The sequence below is a fragment of the Vespula pensylvanica genome, chromosome 2, assembly GCF_014466175.1.
Source record: "Vespula pensylvanica isolate Volc-1 chromosome 2, ASM1446617v1, whole genome shotgun sequence".
NCBI lineage: Eukaryota > Metazoa > Arthropoda > Insecta > Hymenoptera > Vespidae > Vespula > Vespula pensylvanica.
This window is the reverse complement of record NC_057686.1, coordinates 8,961,953-8,985,093: the sequence shown is the minus strand read 5'-3', so window position 1 is coordinate 8,985,093 and position 23,141 is coordinate 8,961,953. Positions and strand designations below refer to the sequence as shown.

The following is a 23,141-nucleotide window of genomic DNA, read 5'->3' as shown; positions in this document are numbered from 1 at the left end:
ACTTAATAACAGGTCTGTCGAGAATAGAATCCAATGAAAAAATTTGATTTTACTTTGAAACTTTTAGAAAAACAAAGAGATTTATTTGCTTTTTTAGTACGATAATAACACATAGGACGAAAGAATCTATATCTTTTTATAATTCTTTCTTAATCAAAAATAAACTTTCTCTAACTATACGCGCACGCGTGCACGCCTCCTTTCATCGTAATTTCCCGTAGAGAACTCGTTTATCCGTATTCTGAGTACCAAAGTATCGATGGAAAAACAAGTGGGAGAATAGAGAGAAAGGGGAAAGAGAAAGAAAGATGAAAAAGAAGAAGGAAGAAAAATAGGGCGGAAGAAAAAGTGAGAATAACATGGGCAATTTTCAATTCACAAGTTTTCTTCTCTTCGTCGGTTCTCCATTCTGTCTAGTTGACATCCCGAAAGACGGTAAAAATCGTTCGTTCGACTGGCAGAAATAGACGCGAGATGAGACGCGATAGGACGCGAGGAAATAAGAGAAAAGGGGATATGGAAAGTTTGCAAAGTAAATTTGGCCGAGTAAGGACAGAGAAGAATTCCATTTCGAGTTTTAATCCAATCTTAGTTGTCGTCGAGAAAGAGTCCACGAGGTTTCTTCCTTGTTGACACCATATATTTGCTGTGTCTTACTTTCGGTCATTCAGAATCTTTCTCTCGCTCTCTTCCTCTTAACTCCCGTGCTTTTCTATCTACAATTTTTCTTCCAATATTCTCATTTCGAACATACCACTACCTACTTCTATCCGAAACTCGTCTCTTTTTCCAAGACTCTAGTAATTCTCTTTTTTCATTTTCTGTCTGTTTCTTCCTCTCTCTCTCTCTCTCTCTCTCTCTCCTCTCTCTCTCTCTCTCTCTCTCTCTGTCCATCTCTGACTATCTGTGTCTATCTTTTTCATCTAGTATGACTCTGAACTTTCTTTTCGCGGTTTTTCTGGATTAAAAAGGACGAAGAGAGAGAGAAGAGAAGTTTCTCACCGGATACTGCTAACACGTACGTTTCCTTTCCACCTTAACCACTACGTACAGCGAATTTCTGTTAAACGAACAAAGAAGGCATGAAGTAGACATCACTTCGAAGTCCTCTCGCTGCTCCCTGATGTTACAATTGTCTCGAAAACATGTTTTCTACTTCATGTTTTGTTATCCTAGTAAAAAGAGTTGTTGGTAGTTTCATTAAGATAATTGATGTTCACGTTAAAAAGAAAGGAAGGACATGAAATCGGCCTTCGATCGGACACGCGATTTGCTGGAGCGAATTCTAATGAGACTAAATAAGAGTATTAGAGATGGAGGAGAAAGAGAAGGAAGAAGAGATAGTGGTGAAGAGGGAGGAGGAGGAGGAGGAGAAGGAGAAGGAGGAGGAGGAGGAGGAGGAGGAGAAGGAGAAGGAGGAGGAGGAGGAGGAGGTGGTGGAGCAGAGGGACGAAGCAAGTCCGGCTTATTTCGAAAGGCGAAAGCTGTTTACGGGCGATTCGATAATGGAACAGAATTATTCATGACGCCACTACGCATTATTTCCAAGAACTGCCCTCGTTAAATCGACATATCGGTTATCAACACGGACTCAACTTGACTTTGCAACAAGATGAAATCTCTCAGATTCTCTTTCTCGTTCACTCTCTCTCTCTCTCTCTCTCTCTCTCCCTATCACAGCTTCGAACTAGTTATAATGACGGCAAAGCAAGCGATTGTTGAAGAGCATACGTTTCCATGGAATATCATATGTCACAAGATAACGAATGCAAATGATTTTTGGCATAGTATTAAGAGAATATACAGCGAGAGAATGTTATAGAATAATTATAAGGGATCGACTAAAGAAAGTATCTTTCTACTCAAACTGAGTCAAAGTTTATATATCATGGTTATGAACTATTCTATTATAATGTAATTATAAGTTATCACCTGTTACGAGGAAAATCGTAATCGAATTTTAAATTATTCGTCGATTTGGAAGGAAAGTGTAAGGATCCTTACGGTATTTCATATTGCCGATAAGATGAGAATTTCGTTTTAGACTATGGTTATAGCTACTTGCATGCTACGAGTTTCGACATAATTGAATAAAAGGAGGCCTTAGGGCTATGTTCTCGTCGACGGCTCCCATTGCACACCCTTCCGCCATCACCACCACCTTCGCTAACCATCTCTCTCTCTCTTTCCTTTCATGACTATTTCATGATCCTTTCATAACCCTTTATCGGACGAGTTATCATATGGTTACGATGTTTAATCAGCGTCGTTCCTCTACAACGTCTCCAAGGATTTCCCTCGATAGTGATTACCGTCAGGCCGAACAACATTAATTTCCCCTATCGTCGAATTATGATGTGTCCATTGACAATAATAAGGATACTATCGACCCAACGATATTCGCCATAGTCACGATAAAGCGATGATTTTTAGCTCCCGAAAGTCCGATAATAATGGAAATACTCTTTGTCATCAATTTTTCGATCTTTGACTTATCGATCTTTTGTGTTTTTGATCTTTTTGTATTATTTATTAGGGAATAGAAATCTGAAGATTATCCTAGATAAATATTTTAATCCTAGATAATGGTTTAATCATAAAGTTTAATGTGATTTAAAAGTTCCGAGCATAATTTGACTCTAGAAAATAGTTATAAAAATTGATAACTATAGATTTTAATATTGTATATTTTTTTGTAAAGTTTATATTTGAATTTTCTATATCTATTGAACTTTCGTTCTACTATTGAATTTTGGCATATCGTTAGAATCATATGGAATGTAATTCTCTTATTGTCCATTTCCAAATAGAGTTACATGTTTTTGAATTTCCAGTTACAACAATTACAACATGATCGATTGCGAGTATAACAAAGTTTAAAAGGTTGCTTGGAATGCCGGTGATATCAAGAAACATACCTAAAAAAGGCGGAAGAAATGTTTTATGAGTGTAAGCTGACATATATACGAAGTCTTCGCTAACTCATAATATATTATATTTACAGTTCGTTAGTATTAGAAGGTATGTCTGGATGGAACAATAGAATATCTTCTTTGCAACGAATCGAAATGGACCAATGGGAATGAAAATGAAATCGAATCTGAAGGTAATTACTTTATATGAATAAATTAAAATTATAAAATACTTGCAAATTCATAATATTATGAAATACCATAATATATATTTTCTTTTGTCTGAAAAAGAAAGAAATTCGGAAAGTTAAAGCCAGATTATTTTTTTGCTAATTGTTGCATTCTCTCTCTCTCTCTCTCTCTTTCTCTCTATTCTTCACCGCTTCCGTTTTTAATTCCTGTAAGTTCCAAAGTAAGTTTTACTTAATAGTATGCTCCGTTCATGACTTCACGTTTAATAAATCTTCGCATGTTTATAATTTATTGCATATTTCCTCAAAGATCTATCATCATCTATCCTTGACTTCTTTACGATCGCTCATAATGAATAATCATATCTTCGTTACTTGCAATCACATTTATAAGTTACAAATTTCTTTTTTACACTTACATTGCAGATTTAAAATTGTATACAAAATTCCGCTACATTTTGAAATAGATATAAAATTTTGGATATAGAAAACAGAAAAAAATCTTGAAGACTGACGTGAGATGCTGAAAGTATAATGATCAAGAAGATAGGAAATGGAGAATGTATGATAACGCTATTTGTAAAATACGTAACGACGACGTCGGAGCGATTATCATTTTTGCGCTCTTTCCTGAATTATCAAGAACAAAAGGGAACTGTTTGCAACGAACTGTGGGTAAGGTTTCTTTCACCGTCCCTACCGTCGATTATTATCGTCTAATTGCACCGTTTTATCACTCTTCCCCATACGCCTTCTACATATACATACAAAAGCATACTTATATACCAAGTGTTTCATGGAACATACGCGATATGGCCTTTTTCTGACCACGAAAATCACTTGGAAAATTACGTTGCTAATCGCAGCGTTTTATCGTCACCTAAATTAGTTCGCATACGTTTTCTTGATATTCTTCACTTTTCTGCTTCCCATTTCAAAAAGCAGAAATAATGGATCCACTTCATTGTCATTCTTCGATTTCAAATAACTATAAATTAATATGATTTCAAATCAATAAAGAATCGTTCTTTGACCTGTTAAACTTCTTTCGTTCGTCCTTAACACAAATAGAAGTAGATATTATCAATCGTTATCGATAAATTTTTCCTTCCATAAAATCGAGAGCTAATTAAAGCGTTTTCAGCTTCAAATGAGAAGGTATGTTTTATTATATTGTTTTTCAAACTCACTGCTTCGCCCTATTCACTCTCTGTTTTTTTTCCTCATTCATTTTTACTTCTCAACTCAATAGTAAATGAAAATAAAAACGTAGAAGTTTACAATAAATGGCAGAGCTTTGTTTCTGGAAAACTATTATTATCAAAAAAACGAAAAGAGTTCAATATCTTAAAATGATAATAATAAGAAAAAACATGGGACATGTACAATTTGAAAAAAAATATTAAAACGCTTTGAATTAATGCATTCAAGATTTAGTTTAATCAGAACGCAAACTTAATTTATTCTCTAAAGAGAATATGATTCGAAAATTGTATAATTGAATGAGTAAAGATTTAGAAGTAATAAAACTTTTTTATAGTCTTCGCTAGTTGATTTTAGTTATTAAATGAAGGTAATTGAATTTTGGATATCGTACTAAGAAAAATTTCGGTAGAAAACTTTAGAGAAGTGCAAGACTTTTATTTGGTGAGTTAGTGAAGCTGGGGAGGAAGCGTCTGTTTGATTTTAGATTTCCATAAAAAAAAAATATATATATATATATATATGAAATATATATATATAAGATATTTGAATAGTATATATATAATATATATAATATATATAAATAAAATATATATACTTTTTTGATATATATACATATATATATTTATATAAAATAAATAAAATAAAATCACGTAAAATTGTAAGTATTATAAACAATAACTTGACTTTTTTTTTTAAAAATGAACTTAGGTCACTCAACAAAAACAGCTCATATATATATTTCATTGGAAAAGTAATAGAAATAGACATAACAAATGTAACAGTAATGATATTTATAAATTAATTGTTACGTTCTGCGTATAGTTTTGTTCACTCTCGTTTGATATTTTCCTTACTGAAGTTTAAGAATGCGTAATCTAAATTCACTTAAACAGGAAATAAACAGATGCCTTTTACCATTCTTAAAACAAACTTTCGGTATCCTATCGTGAAATTGCCAATCTTAAGAAAGATTATCAATCTTAGATCCTTAGGCTACCCACTTACTATTAGCTCCAGAGACATAAACAGTTTAGATTTCCAATTTCTTTCCTTTTAAACATGCACTTCTAGAAATTCCTCGAATCTTGGTGCCAGATAGATCTCGTTTCTTGATGCAATAGATCTTTTGCTAAAATATGGACCAATCAGAATCTTAGTGATAAAATTATTATCCAATAGGAAGCAAACCTTCATCCTCGATAAATTTCGTAGATGGTTAACTAAATGGTTCTGAAGAGAGGGACAATTAGAAGGAATTAGTCAAAGGAAAACTGTAAAGGCAGTTAATATTTATCTTTCTGTAAAATCGATCACTAATTAGCTAGTAAGTACTTAATTTGTTCTAAATCTGTATTCCATATTCGGTGAAGCTGACAGTTATGTAATAAATCCGTATACGAACTCAGTATACAAACTTACAGAATATAAAATCAGTAACTGAGTAATAATTCTGTATTTTATATTTTGTAAAATCGGTAACCAAGTAATAAATCCATATTCGGTATTTCATAAAATCAATAAGTCTATATTTCGAATTTGATAAAGAATCTAATAAATTTATAAAATTTTATCAAAAAGTCGGTGAGTTTTCAATTCGTAGAATGAGCTATATTTTCTTACTGAACATTGAAACGAAAAACTTGGTACATCATTTTTAGGAAAGGTAAGCAATTTAAAATCGCCATTCTAATATTGCGTTTACTGAGTCATTCCTTTCCCAGATTGTTAATCTATCAGATATCTTTCTATTTCATGCTATAAATCTCTGTCTCCTTGTCCAGTCGCTTGTTTTTGATTTCACATTTTTTAAGATCAATTCCTAGTAAAGGCTGATCAAAAACTGACCAATTTTAAATTACGCCACTAGATATAATAATAATAATAATAATAATAATAATAATAATAATAATAATAATAATAATAATAGTAGTAGTAGTAATAATAATAGTAGATAGTAGTAAATTGACAATCATAAATTAATTTAATAATAATACAACGAATTGCTATAAGATGAATCAAAATCTGGTATTAGAAATAAAGATAAGCATCATGCAGTGAAACGTTACAAATACTTCTCGATAAGAAATAGCAGAAATTCTCGACTTCATGGTTCCACTAGCGGACCATCTGTTTCTCTCTTATACGCATTACTTCAAGAATCACAAAAACTCAACGTTACTGGTAATTAGTCCTTGTGGACTTGGAACGACTAGTACTCGTTAATCTCGTGGGTTAAGGAGGTGAGGAGGTGTATGGATGAAAGGAAAACACTCCTCTTGCTTGCGCCAAAGGAAGCTCCAGGGCGGTACGTGCGGTTACTACGCGAATACCGCTCGGATACCGCACGGATGCTGTATTCGAGGTTTACTGCCGCGGGCGTTATAACGCCAACCGCAACTACGACTACAGCTATGCCGCTTCCACGATGTTTTGTTGTGCCAGAACGCGTGAAACAACTTCTTTTAATGAGAGCAGAAAGAGACATTTTTCGATCGGTTAAAAAAAGTTCGACTGTTTCAAGATAACTTAAATGTAACATTATTTTATTAATAAATAATTTATACGCGAACAAAGATGTTACTAATCGTTACGTTCCACTCTACCACCCATACTATTATTATTATTATTATATTATTATTTTATTATTATTATTCCTTCTTTTAATCTCAGGTTTTGTGATTAATCTTTTTAACATTTTCTATCGTAGCTGTATGATATTTGTATTCAATTACTTCTTTCTGACTAATGCACATGTGTTGATTACCATAACTTTTTTCAGCTTTAAGTAGATGTATCGCGGTACTTTTAATATTTTCAAATTGTTACGACCCTAGTTTTAGGTATTACTCTTATAGAGGACAAAACTATTGGTACAGTATATACTCTATTCATCGATCTTTAATTTCTGTGTATTTTTTGATTTTGACTATGCTCGTTGCCTGCAGGTTACGAGTATTCGAGATAGCTACGTCTATGAAATATGTTGTTTTGTTGGTCTTGTCGATGAGTCCGGTCCATTATATGGTATCGTTTTGTCGATGATGATAGTCATATTCCAATATATCTTGTATGTCGTATTATCCAGTATGGAAGCTAATGTGTTATAATACGATTCTATATTTACCGGTATTTTATGTTTAATGGCCTATTGTTGATATATAATTTTAACGACTTGGTCATATTGATTATTGTATTTGATATGTGTGATTATTTTACAGTCAGAAATAATATTTTGCATTATGTTTTTTTTTTTAAATGACAGAGATCATTTTCTAATGAGCTGTTTTTCAAAATATGCTTTCGATAATTGTATGTTGATGACTTGTATCGCAACCATATATCCTTCTGTTTCCATAAAAAAACCAGTCATTGAAAAGCCTTCTTCAATGAGTCAAGACTTCAATACTTCTTTATCAACGTCTGGATTCTCCAGTTCATGGCGATACCTTCCTTGTATTTTCCTTTGAAAATGCTTTTTAACTAATACCTTTCTAACTGTACTTTCTCTGCGTACTCAATGACTTTGTACAGTAGCTTTTCCTGATGTTCTCGGAGAAACAGAGATATATATCTCCTTGCTACAAGTATGGATCCGGTTGTTATCTGTTCGTTATTAACTCTGGTTTTGAATACTATTGCGTGGTAGCTTATTCCAGAAACGCAATTATTTGGGGATATATATTGTATAACCTGAGGGTATTTATAAGTAGCTATATACGTGTAACTGAATAAAATGTCTTTGTAGTCTGTATTCTACATACAATATACATTTGTTTTTGTGCGTTTTATATGCTTCTTGTATTATTGTTGAATCGATTAAGAACTATTCTTTTCACTCTTGAAAGTTTTTCCTGCATCTTTTCTGCTATTCTGCCAATATATTGATATCTTTACAACGCGCGTAAATCTTGTCTGTAAAGAAAGACGTCAATATTTTGTAAAGAGTAAGATAACATGTAATTATATTTAATTGAGTTTTGTATTTAACTGGGTTTTGAGTTTCTGTACTTTTGGGTTTCAAATAAGTAATTCTTTGTGTGAGGAAACAGGGCGTTGATTTAAAATGTTGTATAATCGTATGAAAAAATCAGTAAGAATTTTATATGTGTATGTGAACTTTTTTTACCAATAATTGTAAATATTATCCACATCGGTAGCTTTCCAATTATAGGTTTTCTTGTTGCTATGATATCTTCTACGGATATATATGTCATTATCGACAAGTCTCGTCTGCTGAGCTTTTTTCTCCGATCTATGTGGCTTTCTGATTGCGGGATTTCTGACCAAAAGTCTTTTATTACCTATTTTGCTCCAACTCTGCTATTTAGATTTTGCGTTATTTTTTTTTAGGTTGTTGTAGAACATTTTTTCATTTTTTTATTTCAATGTATTTATATATTTATCCACACATTTGTTATGCTTCTTATATTCGTTGTATGTCTTAATTTTGTTAAAGATTCGTTCGACTTTGTTAATTGCTTATTCCTATCGCTTAAAAAAAGATGTTTTTTAATATTGTCAATATTATTTCCAAGGAGACTTTCTTGTATTTACTTTTTATCAGTATTTTCTATTATGTTTGATGCGTTTTTATTTAAGAGTCATTACATCTTACTGATGCTACTATAGCGCAATATATGACTTAATGAAAACTGAAAATTATTGTAGATCGCAATATGCTTTAAGAATATAACGATATTGAAAATTTGGATGATTCTTGCAAATTTTTTTGGATATTTTTTGTTTCAAAATAGTGCATAGAATTAATTCCTTCAAATTCTATCAAAGCGTTGTCGAATTTCTCTTATAATTTTCGTATTATGTCTGTATTTTCATTTCCATATAATTTAATTCAAATGTTTGAAAATTTGATAACATTTAATCATCAATTCATCAATTAATTCGTTAATGTTTTCGTTCGATATTATCTACTGCTGGTTGGTTGATTCAACCCTTAATCTGTAAACTTCTTTCGTAATCTGTTACGTAGTCTTGTAAACTGTTATGTAAACTTATTACGTAAACTTATATAAATCTACAAGTAATGCTTGTAGTAATAAATTGTTTATAACTATTACATGAAATTGATCTCCTACTTTTTGTTTTATAACGTTTGATTATCGATATTTCGAAATAAATTAGTTATGCAATTCTTATGTTTCCAATTCTCCCATTTCTAATTTTTCTATTTCTTTCTATTTCTTTTATCTTGTTTGATCTGTTTTTAATCTTGTAATTGTATAATAGCAATGCATGATAAAAGTATTCTTTTTATTTATCAATTTTATGCGTTCTTTCTATTTACCTGCCTTGTCGGACAGTAATATTTTTTCCAGCAAGACATTTTTGGCAAAGTGAAGCTGCCCTTAATTGCTTTGTTGACTTTTATACTTTTGGGTATTCTGGTAGGTGTCTGTCTGTTCAGCCATTTACCATCGATGATGTACACTGTTCCAGCATCGGTTCCGAGAATATCCTGATGTTTCCAAGTAGCAATTTTTTTTGCGTCTGCATAGAATTATGAGTTTTTTGCCATTACCATGTTTGCCAAGGTTTTTATTTCATCGCTTGTCTCTTTTGGTTGTTTTATGTATTACACTCGGATACTGGACTGAACTCTTATTATTATTATTTTTTTTTAATTCTCATTTATTGGAATATCGGGCTGATTAAACAAATCTCTGCCAAGTTTAATCCTCCTTTTTTATGTTTTAGGAAACTTTGTACTACTGTGTATGTTTTTAATATAACCACCCTTTGGACCTTTTCATATGTACGTGGATGTATTTTTAGTACTTCGAAGTATTTTGTAAAGTTGTGGTAGATGATCCTTGTCATGGACATTATGTACACTTTCTGTTGTTTTCACATCCTTTACACTTCCTGTGGTATTTAGTGGTATGTATTTCTTTATTTTTTCTCGATATATATACTATATGTTGTTGTCGTTTGGTATTAAGGTGTCAATGGTGTACGTTGTTTTATTCCTTTTGAGCATGGATGTGAAGTCCGATCGATTATATTTCACTATTTTGCCTGTGTATATCATTGTGTTCCAGTATAGTTTGTAGTCTTCTATTTCTATAATAGTTGTCGTTGTTGTGTATTTGTATTATGGTGTGATATTTTTCTCTAGGTCGTCGACTATTAACTTTGTGTATCAGTTTAATTGCAGTGTTAGTCTATGTATATTCCATTAATCTGCCAGTAGTTTATATGTTCTAGTTATGTGATCTATAATTTCCAGTTATTAACATTTTCTACATTTATCTGTTATAACATTTAGTTCTTTTATTATGTATTTTTAATAGTTCTCTATCGCTATTATTTCGTCCTGTATAACTACTGCAAAACCTTCTATTTCAAGGAGTAACTGATCTTTTTGTAAACATATGTAAATATGTAACCGTTTTATGTATTCATTACGTATGATGTAACAATGTTGCCATACAATTTTTTTTTTATTAAATTTATCCATTTTATTCTGTATGTATTTTTTATTATTATATGTATCATGCGATTTCTCGTAATTAAATTGAGTGGTGTGTATACTTTGTCTACTTGTACTATGGCCTTGTATAATGTGTTTATTGTAGAAGTATGTACGTAGTGCTTGTATTTGCTTGTGTGTAGTTGGTAGTACGTCTGTGAGTTCTCTGTTCCTTCATTCCTCTTTATTGTTAGTTTTTCTTTGCATGATTTGGAGTGTAATACATGGAATTTTGAGTTCTGCTCGTGTTAATGTGTTGATGTTTTGTAGGTCCGCTTTTGTTTATTTTATTATTACGAATAAGTATGTTAATAATAGTATTCCGTATATATTTATTGTTTTTAATAGGTTTCTAGTGTTAAGTTTTGTTCTTTGTGATTTTGTATCTTATATCCGTATATTGTTCTTTCATTTATCGTATATTATTCTATTCTAGTAGATTGGATTGTGAATTTATGCATATGCAAAACTATAGAACTTTTAACGAGTCGCCTTGAAAAATGTCTTTTTGATTTGTATTTCCTCCATTTCTATGTTATGGTTGTAAGGTGTATTTTAGTTCTCCATGTTTTCATTATAATATTGAGGAGGAATTGCATGCGCGTGTTAATTGTGTATATTTGTAGTATCTTTTGTATCCATATGCGTGAAACAGAGTCAAATGCCTTTTCGTGATTTATGTAGCATGTGTAAATATTTCATTGTCTGTTTTATAATTATACTCTTTATAATTAATTTTTTTTTATGGAATTATCTCTAGAATTAATTATTCTTCCCTATGATTCATATTGTATCTTTTTTGTTCTTATATTAATATGTGCTGTTATTTAAAATATCTACGTATTTTTCTGCTTATTCTTCTTGTTATTATTTTATACAAAGTTGGTAAGCATATAGTTTGTAATTTGTTGAGTCTTATATGTCCTCATGTTTCAGTTTATTGATTTTTTCGTTATTCTTTTCTGCAAAATGTTGGGAATGTATATGGATGGTCTCTTGTTTTATTGATACTGTGTATTAAATATAGGTATATTGTTAGTTATTCGTAACATATATTGTGTACATATTCAATTCGCGGGTATTGCCAATGTATTTTGTATTATTTCGGTAAATTTCTGATTTGTGATTATATAATCTATTATTATATGATGTCTTTATACTTTTGTTTTTATTCTTTTATCCATGTTGCTCATTTGTCATGTATTTTTTCTGACCATCTGTATCCAGAAGTGTGTAATCTGTTTTCTTATAGGTATTATGATCTCTGTATATTTGTATGCATTTTCTGATAAAATAGCTTTTAGTTGTTCTTGAATAGAGAATTTTATTTTTACCTTAGTTACAATTTTTCATATCGTATAAGTCGTGCGTATATTACTAATGTTTATGCGTATTAAGAATTTGTAGTGTAGTTTCATTACTATTGATGTTATTTATATGGGTATTAATAATTTTTATTATACGTTTTAATTTTTTCTTTTATCAATAATTTTATTCTATTAATTCCATTAATATGAATATGATTTGTTAATAATGTATTGTTTATGATATCTATTTTTTGTTATACTCTTTTTTCAATAACAAATTTCTTTTGGATCAATTTTTTTCCATAAGTTTATGTTTGTTTCTAATTTAAGTGTGATATTCTATATGTTCGTTTGGTATTTTTTTATTGGTTCTATGCGTACTAATATGTTCTATAGTGTTTCTCGAATTATCTCTATTTCATATATAATATGTATTTTATATTATATGTTTTTCCTGATGTCGTGCGCACCTCTTGTATCTTTGGTTCCGGTGTTACGTATGGTTTATGAAGTTATAAGTTGCATGCTACATCTGTTAAGATTTCTTTTAGCTCATGGTCTGTTATGCTAATCATTTTCTGTGGTCGTTTAACTTTCTTGTTATATTTTTGTTTTATCATTTATCATTCTTTCAGTGATAATTTTTTATTGTTTATAACTATATCTTTCTGGTTCATAAATTTTTGTTCGATAATATGTTCTACTAATTGTGAATAAAGTGTTATGAACAATCTATGTAACTCCAGTTTGTATTTCGATACTACCGTCTCTATTTTTGTTGTGAACGCATAGTAATAGCGCATAACATCTTTATTCATAATAATCGTCGCGTTTTCTTTATTTGCATGTTTTGGTGGTTGTGACTTGTTTCCATAAAACATCCAAGTTGATATATATTATCTGGTCTGTTATGTCGGCTGTTACGTTTTCGGATGACCTGGCAATGTCCCGCCTGTTCATTGCCACCGATGGCTTGTCTGCTGTCGTGCCCAACATTGGTTCCAGGCACGCCTTGGCGATCCCCAATCTGCGGATCTTTCCGTTTTATCTTCATTTTATTTATGGGTTTGTCTTTTAATCACCTCTTACATCAAGCACGGATTACTGTAGGGGAATTCTGACCCGCTTATTACACGTTTTTATTATCATTATTATTATTTTTATCGTTATTATTATTACTATTATTACGATCATTATTATCATTATTATTATTATTATAATCATCATCACTATTTCTATGCTGCCATGATTATTATAATTATAAGAGAGAGATTGTACAAATATATACGTGCTTACATAAAATACACTTCCTTAAAGCTGTTCACCACCCTTGATTTTACAATGGTTTTCGCTAATAAAGAATTTAAATGTAATTTTTCACCGATTCTGATCAATAAGTTCGCTCTTACAAATATCGACAAGATATGATAACAAATATGAAGTGCTTTTTCCGATTTCATCCGTTACTGTATTTTCTTATCTTTCTGCTTTATAATTGAATCAACAGTTTGTAATATTCGTATTTATTTTTATTTCGTTTTTATTTATATTGGTTTTGTTTTGATTCTTATTAATTTTGTAGAACTGTTCATTTGTTTGAAATTCTGTTATGAAATCGATATGAAGAAAAGTAAGAATTCGCTAATTATTCATTTATGTTAACGTTGCTGTTTTTAAAACAAATAAATGTCAAAAAAGATCAATTCATATACGAACTCATTTTATTTCGAGAATTTGAAAAACCCAAGTACGAACAAAAGAGTCTTAGCAAATATTTATTATTCAAAAGCGTACTAGACTTTCCAAAAATAAAGAAATGTCTAGATAAAACATTCTACATTTTTTATCCATACGACAAAACAGTCGCATATAAGCTATTCTTATGACTATCAATCCTAAGTTTTTAAATATTTACATGCCACCATTGACTTTATTATTGTAATATAGAATGTATATAATGTGCATGATAGTTAATTATGTTTTTATTATTATGATTATATTTTATATTATATCACTATATTATATATTATTATAATAGTAGTAGTAATAATAATCATATAAACTGAACTAGTCCTACAAGAGAAATTGCAAAAGATAATAACGTTGGGGGTTCTATCTCATAGATAGCGTGGAAACGAATTCACGTGTTTTGATATTTAGTACAGTAATATATAATATATAAATATATTCACTACTTACTATATTTAATAGAAAAAGTCGACAAAATTTTATTTTTGTCCCAAATTTATATACTAGTTTATATATATATATATATATATATATATATATATATATCAATTATATTTATTATTCTCTATGGATTTATCGTGAACCAGCGCTGCTTCTTAATACAGATTATTGCGAAATATGTGCCATCACCAAAGAAGGATATAAAGGATATATATAAGAGAAACTGAAAAGTATGAGTTCTCAACCTACTAAATAATACTCAAACCCACACTAAGCCGATTGTTAGGTTACACATGAGAGCGTTACTACACACGCTTATATTCCAATACGATAGGCACATGGTAGGAATACTATTCTCCTGTTGCGCTTATAGTTCATATTTTGTCCATATCTATCGCTCAGCCACACACGTTTCGAATAAAAAGTATTCAACTTTAACTCCAATCCTTTTAAGGTCTTAAGCAGCACTATTCCCACTACTCCTTCTACTACTACTCTACTATTACTTTCACTCCCGTGACAGAATTTTCAATAATGAGTAAGAAGCAATCCCGGAACAGAATACTTTCATTTTCTATACTTATAATATCTCAACAAATAAACTCATATATTTAAATAAGTGTTTATCTCACGAAATCAAAATTCACAAATTCCATTTCGAAAAATCTTTAACTCCCTTGACGAAATACTTGTTATGTTCGTAAAACGTTATACTAATAATAAGCACGCGTACATGCATAAGCACTATCGTACCTTAAGGTGTGTAAGTAGGTCATATAGCTATGTTGCGAAAAATATTGTGGCAGCTCGTTTTAAGATACTGAAGAGTGAAATCGTTAAAAATTTTGTCATAGTTATTTTTTTGAGTATACTCGATACTATTCGTACCATTTATATATAGATAACTGTGTAATCATATCCTTTCTCTAATTTTTATATTTATATATTTATTTTTGTCTTATATTTTGGAAATCGTAATCATTTGAAGCCCTTTAACAGTCGTAAAGAAAATTATTAAGATTACACAGTTCGTTAAATTTCAAAGCTCGATAAGTCGATTAAGTATCAATAAAAGGATGCATTGTATTCTTATAGATATTTTCTATGACTTTCGTTAGGCTTAAAATATCAATTCCATTTAAAAAGATTATTATAACCATTTTTATTAGAATCATTTGTTTATGAAACCAATAAGATCGAAGATATTTGGTCATATCGTTTAAAATGAAACACCTTATATAATTTCCATCTTCTTCTCCTTCAATGAAGAACGAATAGACAGTGAATTTCGGGGAAGCAAACTTTATTAAATTTGATGAGCGAAAACTGAGTCATTCATACGAAATGATTTTCTGCAAGAATATGAAATTGCGAAGCAGATGTTGTTTGACTGAAATCGAACTATGCAGATGTCGGAAGAAACCGGACGTCAAGCGGTTACCTCATTCGTGACTACTTTGCATAGATTTGAAACAACGTTTACTTTACCCTACCGGATCAATCTTCGTAACACTGGACGTACGACGAGTGTTTCATTCGACCTGTTATTCCAACGTATCTAGCTTCGTAATGAAGGATAATTTCAATGCATCTAACTTCCTATGCAGAATTCTATTAAAGTCTTCAACTTGGTAATCCTTGTTGCGTTAACATATGCCTATCTTAAAAAGAGAAAGAGCTATTAACCTCTTTGAACTTTTTCCTTGAAATCCTTTTACACTTCCTCACAAGAAATTCTAAGACTGCGGTGAAGTTAGAGAGAGTAGGAAAATCGATATTACTCGACTTAACGTAACGCGTATTGTAATACAACGTAAGTACCGTCCACGAAGTAAGCTAATCGACAAAGAACGTTTTGTCTCCCTCAAAAGTACTTTCAACTTCTTATTTGAAACGAAATGCGATTACCAACTCATTGTGTGTTTCTTCCTTGGAGTTCTATTAATTTTATGCCATGAAAGTTATAGATAAAGGCGAGGGAAAGTTTTTCATTTGTAGTCTACTTGGTCGTTCGATTATTTGTCTTCGGTTACTTTAGTTAGATGGTTGAAGCTTTGATATTAACCCGAGGCGTAAATGCGCTTTGCCAATAATCCTTTTTAACCTTTTAACGATGGAATTTTATTTGAAAATGTATATTTACTTTCGTAAATAAATTCAAGTGATGATGAATATACGTGTCAAACATAACAAACAATAAATGCATATACCGTAAATTTACATTAATTATAACAAAATGACAAATATTACGAGTCAGATTATTTAAAAAACTAATAATTTTACTTTTCAAAAATTCATTAATGTAATAAATGTTATTAATACCGATTTAAAAGAGTAATAATTTAAATCAAAAATATAATTTAAACAAAGCAGGAAAAATTCATATATATGGGAAACAAGGAATAAAAAGAGAAATAAGAAGTATACTCAGTCCTTAGAGTATAATATTTTTGAAAGTAAAGTGCGACAGAAGCGGAGACATATATATTAATTAGACTAAGAGAGCATTACAATTTTCACAAAAAATGACTTCAATTTTGTGCAATGTTAATTCATTCGACTCGAATATAACAATATTTTTATACAAATTCAAAAAATCATTGCCCATTTGATTTCTCTATTCCAATAAAAGAAATACATTTACCAAAAATATCAATTTAAAAATATCAATTTTTATAGCAAAAGATTTCTCTCGCATGACGAATATAGTTGTTATTATTCCAGAAGTGATCATTTCCTCATGACGAGTATATTCATCGAACATTGTTAAAAGGTTATATAGCACATCATACTGCAAACGTTGGCATTTGGGCGCATTGTGATCATTCTTTAAGATAATTATATGATAATCGAAGGAATCTAACGACGCAGAAAAGACAGTTAGTCAAAGTCAAGCAAGAATCTGAGACGGATCAAATCGACTCAGCTATCGTAATTCTCTATTAAATATCTTCACAAATTTCATAAACTAAATTTATTTCACCATTCCTATTTTGTAAAACCATCTATAGATTATTTATATATTTTAAAAATTATATTGTTACTGTTTTTTAACGTAAAATATGTTTTATCGAGTGTTCTATCTTACTACGTCAGACAGGTACTTTGTACACATGTTCCATAGCGACTCATATCAATTCCCAACGTTCCATCAAAGGAATGCTGAAATTCGAGAACAGACTCATGATGGATACACTCTCTCGCGTTTGAATCCGTCATCTTTTTAAAGAACGTTATACACGTATCTGGGTCGTAGTTTACAATCGGATCGTTAACAGAAGATGATCGTCCAGAACAACGAGGAGTATGCGTTTGTATCTGTTCGATTGCTTTAACCACATAGACCTATTTGCCAGTCTCCTCGGATTCTCGAATCCTCTCACAGACTGTACCTTCATTTTCGTGGCTTTTCGATTATTCGGAGAAATTAATTGGGCTCTATTTTACTAAACAAAAAGCAAAATTAAGAAACAAAAAAACTATATGCTCCTTCAAACATTTTCTAGTTTCTACATTTTATTTCACTATACACAAACTTTATTATTACCTTATTATTACTTTATTTATTGCTACTTAATATCAATATATTTATTAAAAATATATAAAAAATTACATTTTCATATCTCTCGAAGTTGAAAATATTACTTGTATACGTTCTATTAATTTATTATTGCAAAATGATATCGTCGATTTCTGTAACAAATCGACAGCAGCGATTATTCAGTTCTATTAAACTTCGGAATATCTTGGAGCCGTTCTCGAATTTTCAAGACCCGGATGAAGTTTTAAAGAGGTATTAAGACTACTTGGATTTTCATACAACACAACAGTCTGGTGTACGAAATTTCCAGTTCCTTTTCCTTCTCTCACAAACGCGCATATACTTACACACATTCTCTCCCCCCCCCCTCTCTCTTCTTCTCTTTCTCCAAGTTCCGAAATAACGCAAGAAACGTCTGATCAAGGTAAAAGAAAAAGTGAGAGAATGGGTAAGCGTATAAAGGGTATAGATTTTAGTTAAGAGCTGCGCACAGACTGCGAGGAAAGCTTCGAGCTTTAAATCAGTACGATATAAATCTATGATTAAAGCGTCTCACCAGCATGCATTGTACAAAATATTTTCAGCTTCGTTAAAGGCACATATTAAAACTTGCATGCTAATGAAGCGACCTTATTTTCTACACTCCGTAGTAAATTCTCTCATTTGTGATCTCTTTTTATTCCACTCGTTACTCCAACCTTTCGAATTTATTCATTTTCTTCACATCATATTTAATTTCATTTTTCTTACTCATATTTAGCCGATTCCGTGAATACATTTCTTTAAAGAAAAACAGAAAGAAAGGGAAAGAGTAAAATAAAGAAATGTATAAGCATACGACGTAAATTCTAAATTTATTATAATTTAACTCACAGTGCATCGTAATTCTTTCGTGTGATGATAAACGTGATATAATTTCGATCCGCGTAAGACTTATATACATACGTAAAACGTATCACCGCTCGCTCTTTGCCAGAACACTTGACTGTCTATTAAAGCAGATAGAACGTAAAATAAACATGGAATAAACGTAGAATAAACATGAAAAAGAGAAATTTTAAAACGATACAAATTCCATCGACAACAAACAAAATATCGAGGCATTGAGTAAAAAAGAATAGCTTAAGCGATGACATACTGGATGAGGATAAGCGAAACTATCGATATTCTTTCTTTGCGAATAAGTACATCGATAGCTTTCATTTCCATAGAAAGTGGCGTTGGTGACCCAGCTTCGTCGTTTCCTCGACTCTTTATCAAACTTTCAATGACGGCTAATGGGTTTTAGGATCTCTGAGAAAGATCCTTTAAAAAGAGAAAGGATAGGAAGACGCTTTGGATATCTCGTTCGTTACTACTCGAGTGTAATTAGCGAAGTAGAGAAGAATGCATTTCCCTTTGCGATTGTCCTTCGAACTTTTGAACAAAAAATATATGGAGATTGGACATAAGCTCGATTTGTTTCGAATGAATTTTAATCAAAATATTTATAATTATTAATGCATTTGATGATTTTAAAATTGAGAAGATACTTAAAATTTTTCTCCTTCCAAATGGAAAAAATTAAGCCAATTATTGAATGATAACTGTACTCTTCATCCTACATTTTGTCAATAAAATCAATAAAATCGAATACTCTTTGCAAGAGTTAACGCGTTAACGAATCGTTTATCTCATGGCTGGAGGCTCTCACTTCGAACGGAACTTTTGTCAAGCACTGTACGTTTGTTGTACATCGTCTTTATGCTCACGTACATATACATACATACGAACATACGTACATACAAGATCCGGAGTCTGGACTATATTCGAAACCACTCTACGATTCCAACGTACCACCGTACCGCCCGAACTAGTTTCGTATGCATGAATCGTTGACTCTCGAATAAATTGATTAAACTTAAAGTAAACGTACCTACACGTACAGGATGTGCCCGAATGTCCCGCGTTAACGGGTCACCGAGCGTTTATTTTTCGAGACTTGAACGAACGACAAGTACGGAATCGCTTGTTATCCTTTTCCTCTCTTCCTTTTCTTTTTATCTTTTTTGTTCATTCCTTTCTTTACTCTTCAGGCGATTACCAAAACGAATGACAGCCCGGAAAATCAATAAACACATTTTCGTTATCGCGCAGGCGAATTATTGACAGAGAGAGAGAGAGAGAGAGAGAGAGAGAGAGAGAGAGAGAGAGAGAGAGAGAGAGAGAGAGAGAGAGAGAGAGAGAGAGAGAGAAGCCTAGAAAGAAAAGGATATTATCGATCGAACGCTAATCGGCTCTTTATCGGATAGCATCTCATCTTTCATTCGTCTTTCTTTCAACAATTTACCATTTAATAACCACGTTGTCTTATTCATCATAGAGAGTAGATCGATCGTCGTTAATGACGTAGTAAAGAAAAGAGACCGAAAAATTTTCCTTCTCTTTAAGATTTCCTCTATCCAATCCAGCTAAAAACCGTTCAGATAGTCTGAACCAAACGCTATTCAGTCGATAGAACAGTATTGATCCGCGTGGAATAGGAATCGTTTACACTATCTCCCGAAATTATGGATACCCTTTCTAGAAGAGAAAATTTCTTTAAAGATAATAAGATGATAAGGAGAATAAGAGGCAGAGGAACGATGAAGAATATGTTAATTATATTTTAAATAGCTCCATCAATATCAAGAACGGGAAATGCATAAACGAGTATATGTGTAATTTAAAAGAAAAAAAAGGAGAAAAATTCAGTAAGAGAAACATACAAAAGAATTTATGAAATATAAACAGCGTTTTTCAACGAGAAACTGACGGAACGAACAAAGGAAGAAGTGCAATAAGGAGAAATGATCAATGATCACTATTTGTTCGTTTTTCATAATTTCTATGACAAAACACATCTACCTTGGGAAAAAATTTATCTATTAGTGTATCTACAACATTGAATTAATTTGTTTATTGTAATTAACGAAGAAGGATTAAGAATTTATTCTGATCACAACCAATGTATTAATCATTATCGTTATTTTTGGAGAAGCTTTGATTCTCACAAAATCAATGAAAGTACGATTTTGAATGAGTCATTAAAAGCGTCGCTATTAAAGTAATCCTTGTTTTCCTAGCTCGCGAGATCGCGGTCAGTTGAGCTGGGCACATGTAACCTGCTTTCTCGCACTGTATCTAATTGCCAATCACCTTCGCATAATGGCTTGAGAGCCAAAGCCACGGTGGTCTATCGATTACTATCGGTTTACGGTCACCATTAGAGTCGATTAACACAATTCAGAGAAGTCGAGTGAAGCACGGAGATAAAGATGGAGGGAGATAAAATCCTTTCCTAAAGTGTCCAATATATAACTTTCCTTTTATCTTCCCTCCTACTTTACCTACAAGCGAGATTTGGCATCCATTAGAAAAATAAATAAAATAAATAAACTGTCAAGAATATTAGGAAATATTTTATTTTTTATTATAAATCTAAATCAAAAGAAAAATAAATACGAGAAAAAGAATCAATGAAAAATTGATCAATGAAAAATATTTGAGAAAAATCCTCTTCGCGTGTTACAGGCGTTGCTGGATTAACGAGAGCCGGATTACGTGGTATTCCTCTTAGATCTCGTACTTAAATCTTGAAGGAAAGGTTCAACGTAAAGCACAGACTCGTTTCTACTCAAGCAAGAGTGAAGGTGGTGTTGGTAGTCATAGTGTCAAGCAAACACAGGAGAAAAAGCGGAAATACGGCTCTACCAAGAAGCGTTTCGTATTTGTTGTAAAACGCTCTGAAACAAAACTTGAATGCAGGTTTAGTCTTGTTCGGCGGTCTCACAAAGCCGTATGCGTCCAAACTAAATTGAATTGCATTGAGACTTGGGAGTATGAGTCACAAGCGTGCATGAAACTAAAGGAAAAGAGAAAAAAGAAAGAAGGAATGTATATGTAACGGTAAAGTTCTACAACAGAACTGAAGTCTAAATAATAGAATCCGGCGCATAAAGGAACAAGTGAGTCTTCTTTGTTGGAAAATATACATCACTATTCTCATGCATTAAAAGTTTATGATTTAATCGTATATGCAAGTGTAATCTACAAAATGTAAAAGACAATGTTCTCAGCAGTACTTGTGAAATGAAATTATTCGCGAGATGTTACAAAAGAGAAAGAGAGTATGATCCTAACCTCAAATAATAATTGCAGAACGCTAAATCCGTTTCAGTGAAAAATAATCTACGTTTTTCTTTGTTATAAGAAGATAATAGAGACAGGGAGAGAGAGAGAGAGAGAGAGAGAGAGAGAGAGAGAGAGAGAGAGATCTTCGGAGTTCTTTAAAAATTATGATTCTTGTGAAAAATCAACATCGAGTTAAGTAGCTAACGCGTAAAATGTGGATTGAGTTCGTTCAACAAGTTGCATACAGCGCATATTCTCTGGGTAGAGTGTTTAGATAGAACACAGCGATCTGTCTATATCAATTTTCACTTTACGTTATGTCATGCAACACCGATGAGAGAGGGCTGTACGTACTTCTTTGGACATCGACATCAACAATAGGGAGACGAGTGCCACGTGTTGCACGTCTTGTTCTCCACTCATCTAACGAGCTATGAGAGCCTTGTAATATCTTTTTCTAGTTTTTGCATACATATATATGTACATAAGAAAAATATTTTAAGTTAAGTAGATATTCACTCTTTATTATCTTTTGAAATTTCCTATATATCTAATAAGTATTTCAAATAACAATCTAGAAGAAAGAAAATAGAAAAAGAACATCGAGAAATCTCTTTTTTCTTTCCAGGGAATTCATAAAAGGTAGCAGCATTTTCTTCTTAGTCTCTACTCGGCCGAGACTCGAACACTCGAAAATGTTATTTGCCTATCGGCCGTGCCGTTCCTATCGAACACTTTTCACGCGGTCCATTCGCTACAGAACCCCTTCGGGACTCGTCTAACCGACAAGAACCACAATGGTTACAGTTTCGCTCGTATAGTATCTACAGGATCCGAAAATAGAGAGAGAGGATTGCTTCGTTCGAAACGATCGATCCTCCAAGAGAGGGAAAACGAAAAAGAGAGATAGTGTTGGCAAGGTAACACGATTCAGAATGCTCCCTCTTTTTCACCTATCTTCCTGCAACCTTTATATATTTATCAGAAATAAAACGTTCATGCAAGTAATTTCTTTGACATCCTAAGCGAATTAGTGCGAATTGAAATGACGGACGAAATAGAAAATCAAAAGCAAAATTATAGTCGACAAAAGTTATTTGAATTCGTAGAGAACTTCGTATATCTGGTAACAAACATGCAATACGTAAAATA

General features: G+C 31.8%; 1 protein-coding gene across 4 annotated transcripts in view; it reads left to right on the top strand.

The window, feature by feature from the left end:
- LOC122638223 (alpha-2B adrenergic receptor) overlaps nucleotides 1-21,754 on the top strand; it is a 97,778-nt gene extending 76,024 nt beyond the window's left edge. The window contains exons 4-6 of one of the 4 annotated variants that reach the window (XR_006329383.1): nucleotides 3,005-3,106; nucleotides 3,530-3,778; nucleotides 21,390-21,754. The gene's annotated coding sequence lies outside the window, so the exon portion shown is untranslated. Of the gene's footprint in view, nucleotides 1-3,004; nucleotides 3,107-3,529; nucleotides 4,143-21,389 lie in introns of those variants that run through there. The other 3 variants (XR_006329384.1, XR_006329381.1, XR_006329382.1) reach the window with 3 other exon arrangements.
- The last annotated feature ends 1,387 nt before the right edge of the window (nucleotides 21,755-23,141 follow it).